Below are 12500 nucleotides of genomic sequence, written 5' to 3' on the forward strand. Positions count from 1 at the left end.
GAAAAAATCCGACAAGATTTTCACCGTCCATTCCTCTTCAAAAAAAAAAAAATCAGGGTAATCTGAATTAAGTGTAGAATTCGGGTATTCTACCGGAGCAGACGGACTGTACGGGTCTTCTGGATTCTCTGTAAAGTGTGTTCCGAATTCTGCATTTACCTGAACATCATATTCTTAATCAGGAAAATTAAATTGAAATAAAACATCAGAGTGTCCGATTCCCTGAAGCCTACTACGATAGGATTCTCTGTGGCTCAGAAAGTACTAAAATCCTAAACGATTCTGAGTCGAAGTCGACACCAGAATCAAGTTATAAGAATTATCATCAGAATAATCTGCTATTTTTTTTTATTCAAGAAGATTGTTTCGCTTCAAGAATAAGAGAGAGAGAGAGAGAGAGAGAGAGAGAGAGAGAGAGAGAGAGAGAGAGAGAGAGAGAGAGAGAGAGAGAACATGCCTCTTTCTTTCCAAAGACCCGTAAGAGAAAGAGATTATCTATCCATCTCCCTCTCTTCAATAGCTAATGAGAGAGAGAGAGAGAGAGAGAGAGAGAGAGAGAGAGAGAGAGAGAGAGAGAGAGAGAGAGAGAGAGAGGCGTACAATACGCCAAACTCCGTGTGAAAAGTGATTACATGAAGACCCATTCAGGAGGGGAGGCCTCAGCCGCGGGGGCGTGAGAAGGAGAAGGAGACCGTGACGCAAACAAGAAGTAAAACACGAAGCAAACAAGTAAACAATGGCGCCGGTTGCTTACGCCTAACCCCTTGGGATCCCGTAAGCCGCCCGCCGCCGGAGACTCTATAAAAGCAAAGATTAATCCCGCCCATTTCGCTTTCTGGCTCACTACGTCGCGAGAAAAGCCAGGTCACTTCATTAGCCACGAAACCAGGTAAGCAACCAGGTAAGCCAGGTGATAATGTGAATCACAATGGGGGGATTGTAACAGGATTTCGCGTTTATTGTGCCCCAAGGAGTTTATCCCTGTAATTCGGGCATTATTGCGTGGGCAAGTGTGGTGCGGTATCAGTTATGACTGATCGGCGTCAATGGTTTACAGACGGAGGTGTGTGGATAAATAATGAGTAAAATGATTTAGATGCAAATAAATAAATACAAGTAAATGATTCACTGCATGGATTATTCATTTTTAATAATCCAAGAAAATAATTGGTTTAATAACAAAAAAATATGTTCAAAGGGTTCGTTTTAAAAATATGAGTAAGTAGTTAGCAGATAAAAATCTATTTGAATAACAAAATTAACCATGTTCTGTTTCACTTGCTTAATAAAAATTTTTAAACTGTTGATGTCTTGTTATTCGAAATCTGTTTTGAAAGTTTATAAATAAGAGATGTATAAGTGGTTTTGTTTGTTGTTATGTAGAACTCTATAAATGGCACATTTTTAGCAATCTATGTCGTGGTTTATTTGATAAAAACAAAATTGTATAGCAGGTTTGTTATCTATAAAAAGCATATGACTCCTGGTAGTTTTTGTTAAATGGCTAAAAATTATATAGAAAAATTATATATAATGTATAAATTATGTAAATGATATTACATAAATGGCTCAATAAATGGTTTGTCCAAAATTATCTCCGTCACTGATACATGGTTATATTAAAAGAATAAATAAATAAATAAAAATAAAAAACAAACAAACAAACAAACAAAATGCACATAGGATATGCTATTTTAAAATAAACATGCTCAGAATGATCTACATAATAATGATTTTTTTCTTATTCACCATTACAAAAAATAAATGACAAAACGAAAAGAGCAAAAATAAAAAAAAATGATAAAGAAAGTTACATCTCACGATGAATTTAGAAACTCGTGACAAGAGTTATTAAAAAAATATTTATTGAAACATAAAATAACAGTTGCCAACTGAATATGTATTCAACTGTTTGTTTTTGAATATACGACGATGGTCGGATTTATGGTAATGAGAGAGAGAGAGAGACTGAACTTCCCCAAAGTGAAAGACATTATTTTAAAATCAAACCACTGTTCATAATAATAAAACGAGGTTATAATGATACCATGGGTCTAACGATCTAAATCAAAATGTCATCCATTATTCTAACTCAAAATTTCATTCATTATTCTAAATTAAAATCTCATCCATTATTCTAAATTAAAATCTCATCCATTATTCTCACCCCGTAACAAAATGTTGAGATATCTTGTGGATATTCAAAGGCATAAGCCAGTGGGACAGTCAACCAAAATATGTCCTTTTCTAGCCCAAACCCGAAGAAATAAATTATAAAAGATGGAAGGTCTTGGATGCCATGAATCTGCCTCTTAAAAGATGAAACGCTGCAAAAACTAAGAAAACAGAAACAGAAAGAAAATGTCAGAGCTTGGCAGTAGAGGGGAAGCAACAACCACTCAACCGTGTAATCTGAGGTTACTGATTTTCGCAGAGTAAATATTTTTTCACTGGGAAAAAGAGATTCTGATTCATGGTTTATCATTCGATATATTTATAACATTTGTTGAAGTCAAGGATTAAATGATACGTCACTAGATAATAAATGATCAGTGTATGAGTAATTATGTTCAGTTCAAGTCAGAGAGAGAGAGAGAGAGAGAGAGAGAGAGAGAGAGAGAGAGAGATGCCCGGCATCTACAAAATCACTGAGAACGGAAAAAGTGATAAAAATCATGAGAAGTAAACTCATTGCCATGCACCCTTTAGAATATATATATAAAAAAATGGGTTCAAAAATGTTTCTTAGACAGAATATCTCACAACTGATTATTTCTTTCCAGTACAGTAACAAAAAAAATAACACTTTTGCAACGAAACCCAAAACGAGAGAGAGAGAGAGAGAGAGAGAGAGAGAGAGAGAGAGAGAGAGAGAGAGAGAGAAAAAGTCACAAATCCTATCGAGGGACAGAGTAAATTAAGTTTTAGCTCTATTCACCAAAAAAAGGAAAAAAAAAAAATCACCGACGCAGACACACGAGACATCGAAAGGCAACAACACCCCGCCCACCTCCCCTAACCCCCCCACGGCCATTCCGCCAGTACCCACCCGCAAGACGAGAGGCCGCCCATCGCATTCCTGCGGGTTTTCGGGTCGATTTCTTCGACTCGATCTTTTTAGCTGATAACGGAGATAAGACCGCCGATAAGGGCGCCGATACACGTCCGGGGACCCTTAAATACTGACCTGTTTACACCACGAGGGAACCCAAAAGTGAACTATGGGGTCCCTTTGGGACGCCAGCGAGAGAGGACCCTGGGTGACACATTTCGGAAACCTTTAAATTTACATTCTTCGTTACGAGTTAACGTGGGAACACTCGGACCCTAAATGGAAATCGAGAAAAGTTTATGGAAATTTTCGTCGTCGTGGTTTAAGGTAGTGTGTTGGGGAAGAAGTGTTTGCGATGCTTTAACAAGCAGATATTGAGATAAACAACTGACGAGAATTTTGAGTAAAGATGGAAAAATGAGACATATTTAAGAATGACATTTCTGTACAAGAATATACACATTGCGCATAGAATTGTAAGTCTGAAATATATATTGTAAGTTGGAGCAAAACTGAATATTTCAGAGAGAGAGAGAGAGAGAGAGAGAGAGAGAGAGAGAGAGAGAGAGAGAGAGAGAGAGAGAGAGAGAGAGAGAGAGAATATATACCTACGGCTTAGAATATGCACATCTCTCTGGCAAACAAATATTTGACACTTGTATGTATATTAGCTTTATATTACAGTCATCATTTCAAACTTTAAGATCCCAAAAAAATATCATAAAAATAAATAAAGAAATTAAATAAATAAGTAAATAAACACATAAATATAAAATGAATAAATACCAATCCACGATCCACAATCCGACTGTCATCCATCCCAAAACCTAATCAACTCTACTGAAATTTATCCATAATATCTTTGAGATATCTCATAAAGAGACGCCGAGATAAACAAACAGATGATACCGTAACTTTAGCCAATTATTGTTACCAGAGGTAGCAAAATACAACAGACATTTTAAGGACACATGGTATTCCGTCAGACATATAAAGGAAGCTGGTCTTCGCCGAACTGCAAGTCATTTAATGCCTCAAAAAAAAAAAAAAAAAAAAAAAAAAAAAAAAAAAAAAAACGTAGAGGAGAATCAATATATTATAAAAATATTTTGATAAAACTTTCAGGCATACATTTGCGGACATAAACAGATATTATTATTCCTAAATTAAATTAAAAATAAATGTCTTATATCATGACAATTATGATGCATTGTATATTATAAAGTCTGCATCGAAACTTGAATATTTTATATACAAGCAGTAATTGAGAGTACGAAATCTAGTGCTTATCAAAAATAATTCTTTATGAAGGTCAATGAGAAATTTTTCCCATTCAAATAGTTTTAACACCTAAACAAATTAACTCCCACTTATTTCTCTGATTTAGCTCTTTCTAGTTGATCAATTTATATTACGTATTACTAAGGACTATCGTTTGAGCTTAAAGGAAACAGAAGGAGTAAGTTTGTAACAAATAAAAAAAAATAAAAGAAAGTCTTCAAATCAAAGGAAATGATTTATGCAACGAACTCTTCTTTACTAAAACTATATCAACGTTCCCTGAAATTAATATCAGCATAAAAAAATAAAATTAGTCCAACAGAAATCAAATAATACCAATCGTACGAGATACTCTTCCAGACATCCAGCAGTTTTTTTATATATAAATTTTTTTTATATTTTGATATATTCATCTAGCCCTATGAAAACATGGACTTATTTTTTTTTTATAAAGGTAGGAAAGCTGACCTTACTCTCCATTATAAAATTGAAGGCGTAAACAGCAAACTTCCACAGAACGACATGCCCATATGTGGACAACAAGAAACGGGAGGGAGAGCGAGACGAGAATAACAAACAAATAATACATACAGAAAAATGAACATGAATAATTATACTACATATACCAATCACGAATCTATTGTCATGTGGTGAATCGTACCTAGAAACCAAATACAAAAATTACATGCCAGTCATGGCCATCAAAGACCATTCAAAATTAACATAAGTTTTCTTACACTGGCCCAACTTCATCTCACTAGCCTGCCCTTCTCGGTCTCTTTACAACTGTAAAATCCTTGAGGGAGGAGGTAAACACATTTCAATGGTGACGTTTGGAAGGACTTTTCTGTCAAGATATAACGGCGCTAATATAACTCGATCAAGCCAACACCTAAAATCTTGCTAAGGAGGAAGGCAACTGTATATAAGTTGCTGATCTAGAGTTGTTTCTAGCACCGTGTTTCTCTACGGGTGATGAAAAAAATTAATGTTCAATCAATCGCAAATTTAGGAAATAAATTTATATTTTGTAGGTCAACCCGGAAAGGAAGTTTTATAGCATTATATAATGAAGGCATTTGCAATGGGGCTTCCAGCATCGAATTCTGTGAACATGTGCTTCTACACTATCTAGTCTTTGCGTATAAAAGACGAACAAGAAATTAAACTTTTACTTATCAATACATATCATCTATTTTAAAAGCCTCTCTTTTGCCCACTTGACATGAAGCTGATTGTTAATATTTTGTCTAACAATATCTTTTAGACTGACTGGAAGTGGAGCTGATTTTCACATTTTAATGAATAACTGTGTCCTGAAAAGAAAGAAGCTATCTGTTACGTTAACATATAAGAATGTCACTGTATTTCCACAGGGCTGAAGCTCTGAAACCTCAGTGGAAGAGAGAGAGAGAGAGAGAGAGAGAGAGAGAGAGAGAGAGAGAGAGAGAGAGAGAGAGAGAGAGAGACCTTCAAGTACGAAGCACCCTCACATACATAAACGTAATTGCTGACGCAATGGACAAATCGCAGTATATTGAAACATGCGTTCAGGATTGCATTTCTTAATTTGTGCCTAAGAGATTACACAATAATATTCAAAATTTAGGGGACAGCTGCAATACACTTTTCTGCTTGAGCACGCTTAGGAAATGGTTTTAAAAGTGATGTAGTCCAAATCAGACAGTACCATTAGAGGCAGCAAAATACTCAAATACTCTACATGATTTAGTTTTCTATCATGAAAACAAGGATGTGATTAGCTTAGCAATGTTAGCCAAATATCCGACGTCATTTTGGCTTTTTTTTTTCTTTTTAACAAACAACAGGAAGCTATTGTTTCGTTTAAACTTAAATCAGTACCAAAAACAACGAAAAAGCCTACGAAACATTTTGAGATCCCAATTCAGAATCAAGACCACACCAAAATCTGTAAATTATCCGTTCGTTATTTTTCTGGTGATCCTGTTGGTCTGGTTAAACCAAGGTATACTTAAATTTTGTAAACATGCATTATTCACACCAAAATCTAGTCGTTATCTTATTGACGTGTAACGACTCTTGCGAAGATTAGTAAATTATCTGTTCGTTATTTTTCTGGTAATCCTGTAAACATGTATTATTCATCCCTACAGCGTGAAGGAACCAAAAAACCTAACATTCTTCGTATGCATCATTAAATATATTTAAGCGCATTAAGGTGTTGGTGTCCGCATATGCTACCATGCATGACTTTCTCAAACTGAACAGGAACTGTTCCGAAAACTAGTATAAAATATATAAGCTCCTTTCCCTGTCGCACTCTTCTTTCAATCATCAAAGGCTTCACTTCACTTAGTATTGCACACTGACATGAAACATTATCTTCACACTCTCTTGCCACCCGAAGAAGCTCACGAGTTCGGCAACGGCAGCTGAACGAAAGTGGGTTTCAGAAGAAAGGAAAATCTTACAACAACACCATAAAAGGAGATACTTGAAAGCGTGTGTGTGCTCGTGCGCGCATACACGTGTACGTCAAAGCGTGTGCGTGTGTCTGCGTGTGCGTGTGAGGGAAATTCCATCCCTTATTACTTGTCATCTCCAACAACAGCCTCATCTAAACATCCTCCGAAGAGCGAATCGCAAGGAGAAGAAGATCTTACGAGGTCCTGCAGGGGCTCCTAGAGGACTCCTTTGTCCGGTGCCATAACTTGAAGCATTCCTGGGAGCTCCTCTGGGACCCCCTGCAGGATAAATTCATATATCCTATAATGAAATCACGTCGGGATTCGTTACAGGGACCGGCCCTCCGATATGCGTCTGGGGTCAATTCAGCCATTTCTGGCCGTCACGGCTCAGGCTGCTTCAGAAATAATGTGGAGATATAAAAATTTATGGATATTCCGACCTGCCGACGGGCTGCGAGCCACAGGGGCACGATCCATACCAAGATAAAGAAGCCGCACGGCCTTCCTTTGTCTTTGGCATAAATCTCGAAATTGGGCGATCGGTCAGCGGAAGAAGGACACGAGTCTTTCGGGCGGCCCGGCGCGTATAGGTGGGTGTTGTCGGCGGGCAGACATCATCTGGAGGGCAGTAGGGGCGGATCCAGGAGGGCCCAATGCCAGGGTTACCCACCAGGGGGGGATTTGCCCCCCGCGGCGACCACTAAACACCTCCTGAGCAGCGGGCTGGACAGCACAATGACAATAATTTTCATCCGGGGAGTGTAAATTCATCAAGACGTCTGCCTCAGGTATACCTGCGCCCCTCGTGTACCTGTGTACCTACAGACGGGCATCAGGTACACTGTACCTGGTAATGGTGATAAGGGTACTCTCCGGTTCTTCGTAAGGCAATCGGGCACCCTCACACGGCTATTTTTTTTTTTTTTAACCTCCGCAAAATTAATGAGTGACCTTCTCCTTTGCGAAAATGATATCAATTATCATTGAAAGCAAACCACTGCTTAAGAAGACTAACATCTTATTGAAATGTCTCACGTATATACATACTGTATAAACACACACACACACACACACACACATATATATATATATATATATATATATATAAATATATATATATATATATATATAAATGTGTGTGTATGAATATATATATATATATATATATATATATATATATATATATATATATATATATAAAATGTAAAGTTTTTCGTTTTACCATTATGTATCCAGATTTATTCAATCGTCTAGGCAACAGCTATATAATGTATCTATATTCAATTTCTCAGTTTGCTTGAGTTCATTGTCAGAGAGAGAGAGAGAGAGAGAGAGAGAGAGAGAGAGAGAGAGAGAGAGAGAGAGAGAGAGAACTGAAAAGAACCAGAGAGAAAATCTGAAACAAGACCAGAGACGACACACATTTCAATGCAAGTCCCTGCTGCCTCCCGACGGCTTGTACTTAATCGGAGAATGTCATGTACCCCAACATCTCATTCTTTATTCACTCGCGACTTATATAACACGTTTGATGAATTTCAGGCGTCCGGTACACGTCTCTCTCTCGATACCATTAAGAACGGCCATTTCTCTTGTCAGTGGGAGAATTAGATGGCTGATTTATATACATGGGTCCTACGTCAACATAATGCATTTAGACAAACATAAATAGATGGGTGGTTCTACAACAGCGTCAACTATGTAAACAATGATTCTTGGCTTGGCCTCGCCACGATGACTAGAACTATTGCCAAGATTGGAGGTCTTCTTTTTTGCTCTCTCTCTCTCTTGTTCTTCTTCTCTCTCTCTCTCTCTCTCTCTCTCTTGTTCTTCTTCTTCTTCTTCTCTCTCTTCTCTCTTCTCTTCTTCTCTCTCTCTCTCTCTCCCTCTCTTCTTCTTTTCTCTCTCTCTCTCTCCTTTCTCCTTCTTCTTCTTTTCTCTCTCTCTCTCTCTCTCCCCTTTCTTCTTCTTCTTCTTCTTCTTCTTCTTCTTCTTCTTCTTCTTCTTCTTCTTCTTCTCTCTCTCTCTCTTCCTCTGTCTGTCTGTCTCTCTCTCTCTCTCCCCCTTCTTCTTCTTTTTCTCCTTCTTCTTCTTCTTCTTCTTCTCTTCCGTAGTAACATATCAACACAAACAACGGCATAATAGAAAAATAAAAAGAAAGGTTACTTCAAACAACAATGAACAGCAAATTGGACTCGGCAAACTTGCACTTATTAACAGCATAAAAAAAAGCTGCTTTGCAAACGATATGGTTAGATCCAGCAGTGAAAAAATTCCCAACAGAATATCCAATTTAAATCAAGATGTACTCGAGCTATGAAGTCACAGCTCCTGGGGCAAGAAAGTCTGCTATTTGCTCGTTTTTCATCCATTTTATTTATCAGGAAGCAACTTCTTTAAAAGTCTATGGGATAATTATTTGCTTGGTGTAGTACATATAAAATCTGTGCGTGTGCGCATATGCAAATACAAAACACATATACTAATTCCATAAATTTTTTTCATTAGTAAATTTTTTGGAGGCCCCCATTTCCTGACACCTAAGACAGATATATATATATATATATATATATATATATATATATATATATATATATATATATATATATATATATATAGTATATATAAATATATTATATACATATAAATATGTATATATATATATATATATATATATATATATATATATATATATATATATATATATATATTATCTGTATATATGTATATATATATATATGTATATATATATATATATATATATATATATATATATATATATATATATATATATATATATATATATATATATGATATTCTCAAAGCCTCTCGTACTGTTTACTCTGTTCACCGCAATGTTTGATTAGACAACCCAAATTGCACAGTGTCCAGGGATGCAAACTCCATCTGGTGCCAAAGAATTATCCCTATTAATCAGTTTAACCAGACCACGGAGTACTTAACTCCCTCAGAGCTGGCCAATGTTTTTTTGTCTTACTCGTAAAATGGTGAGTGGTTGGTCACTGATGCTTCAGACACCGTAGGGGACAGTGTTGACCAATGGTAGACCCCTAAACACCAAAGGTATTTTCGTCTCAGTCCCTCAGCTAATTCTTTGCAAAATATATGGGACACAGAAAAAGCAGCCACGTCTTTTTTGACCAGTGCTGAGATTTAGGTGGAGGCTGAACTGAAACACAGTCAATATCTAACAAAGGTTCCTTGGTATATAAATACACACACAAGCCCCTATATATATATATATATATATATATATATATATATATATATATATATATATATATATATATATATATATATATATATATATACATTACATACATACATACATATACACATTACATACACGTATGTATATCACAAAAATATCCCCAAAACTTCAATGTGTATATAAATTCCTACTGGCCCTGTTAGGCTTCAATAAGACAGGAAGGTTTAGACTCCAGATTCTTTAATTTACCAAGTACAAAGTAAATTGCATTTTCTAAACTAAAGAATCTAGAATCTAAACCGTCCCGTCTTACTGAAGCGAGTGGTATATGTATGTATGTACATACATAATAGTTTAAATAAGTTAGGTTTGAATATGGTCAAGTACGGTAAATTTTACTTTTCTTAAAATCCTTAATCATGTCTGTGTATAACTGCTGGCCAATGCACAAACCAATATGCAGGAAAGATATATTTCCTATTATGCACAAGAACTGTCGACCTTAAGCATGACCTGTCTTGCAGAAAACATGTGAACATTTTTTGCATGACCTATGGTATTTGAACACAAATATGTCGAAACGACAACAAAGCTTGATTTAATATTTACAAGATCTTTCAAATGATATCAAAGTTCATTTCAAACAAATGTGAGCTTTCATGAAAATTTGGGAGATCTACAGTAATCATTTGAGATGAAAGCTTAAAGAACCAAAGATTTCTCCTTATACCCATTATATATTATCACAATTATACTTACAGATTTCCAGGACATGATTTTAAACTCTACGCATAAATGAAAATCTGGTAAATCTATATAATAATTATACTGTAAATCAGAGCAAGCCAACCAAAGTAAACTATACCGAGTTATTTATCTTTTTGTTTGTTTTGTTTTTGTTTTTCACCTCACAGCCTCTGGCAATTCTTTTAGAATCTAAAGGCGTGCATTTTGAAACTTTACGTGTACAACGTAAAAAGAAAGAATAAGCCCTACTGTACACAAGCAAAATGCTTATATCGAGTCAAAACATTCTTCATATAATGAATTCAGTAAACTGGATCTAGCTTCATAACTTTGCCTGTCCCGATGCCTGAACTCTGACCTTATATCATATGGATTTCTTTGGTCATTCACTCTAGTTTTCAATCAGGCATAAACTGGGGCAGTAAAATTTGTACGAGTGATACATAATGGTTTCCCGTGGTATTACATGATCTCAAGAAATTTATAAATATAAGCACGTTAAAGGGCCTCGAACATTCATTAAAATTACACATACATTTACTCCGAACGATAATCTACCACCCATTAATGCAAGTATATGACTGATTTATATATATAAACATGAGTCCCTTCCATCGGGTTAAATCTCACCTTTTCCTTCTACCCAACTCCCTTTCTTGCTCACCTCGGGTTTGGACAGGATACGGGCGTTTGGTTGTCGTTTCAGTGGTCGCTGATAAACAGAAATTACTTAAGTTTAATCGAATTACCTGCGTCTAACCATGCATAATAAACATCCAAATTCGTGCGCCAAACATGCTAAAAAGGGTCCTTATACCTCAATTTTTGTGACAGTGAAGACGAGATTAAGTTCATCTAATAAAACTCGTTACAAATTAGGAAGGAACTCTTAAAACATAACGTAATAAAACTATTTTATGATGAAGCGAATTTCAAACGTATTTAAACAAATACATTAACATCGCATTTAATACCAATCAATGCCTACAATACTCTGAAATATTATACTTTTACTTGTGTGAAAATTATTATTACTGATTATTAAGATGTGAAATTCTGCGAATAAAAATTAAACGGGATACGGAGAGGTGCAATGAAGAATAATCATGTATGGTTAGAAAATGCTCAATTGATTTATGATTTTATTGAAAGAAAATTATAAATAAATTATAAATTATATATATATACAGTATATATATATATATATATATATATATATATATATATATAATATATATATATATATATATATATATATATATATATATATATATATATATATATATATATATATATATATATATATTAACGAATTAGTCGGTGTAGAACGCTAGAATGTTTACTTTTTGTTTGTAACTATATTTTCCAGTTCATTTTTATGGAAACTAAATAAAAGAACAGCCTGAATGTAACTGTAATGTCAGATTTTAATGAATAGTATTTATTCCCAGCATAGCCTACACTTAACTTCAATGTAAATCATTATGATCAGAACCTCATTCACCCATTTTCAAGAACTGAATAATAGCTTTTTATTTTTTTATTTCATCTGATATCCTCTGGCCAATAATAAGTGTTTCATTATACCCTCTCTTATGTCAATGAAAATGAACCACGAAAGTGCGAGAGTCCTACGTAAATCAAATGAACACTATCATTCATCACTTCACCAGAGAGAGAGAGAGAGAGAGAGAGAGAGAGAGAGAGAGAGAGAGAGAGAGAGAGAGAGAGAGAGAGA

This window comes from Macrobrachium rosenbergii, chromosome 21 (genome assembly GCF_040412425.1).
Source record: "Macrobrachium rosenbergii isolate ZJJX-2024 chromosome 21, ASM4041242v1, whole genome shotgun sequence".
NCBI classification, from domain to species: domain Eukaryota; kingdom Metazoa; phylum Arthropoda; class Malacostraca; order Decapoda; family Palaemonidae; genus Macrobrachium; species Macrobrachium rosenbergii.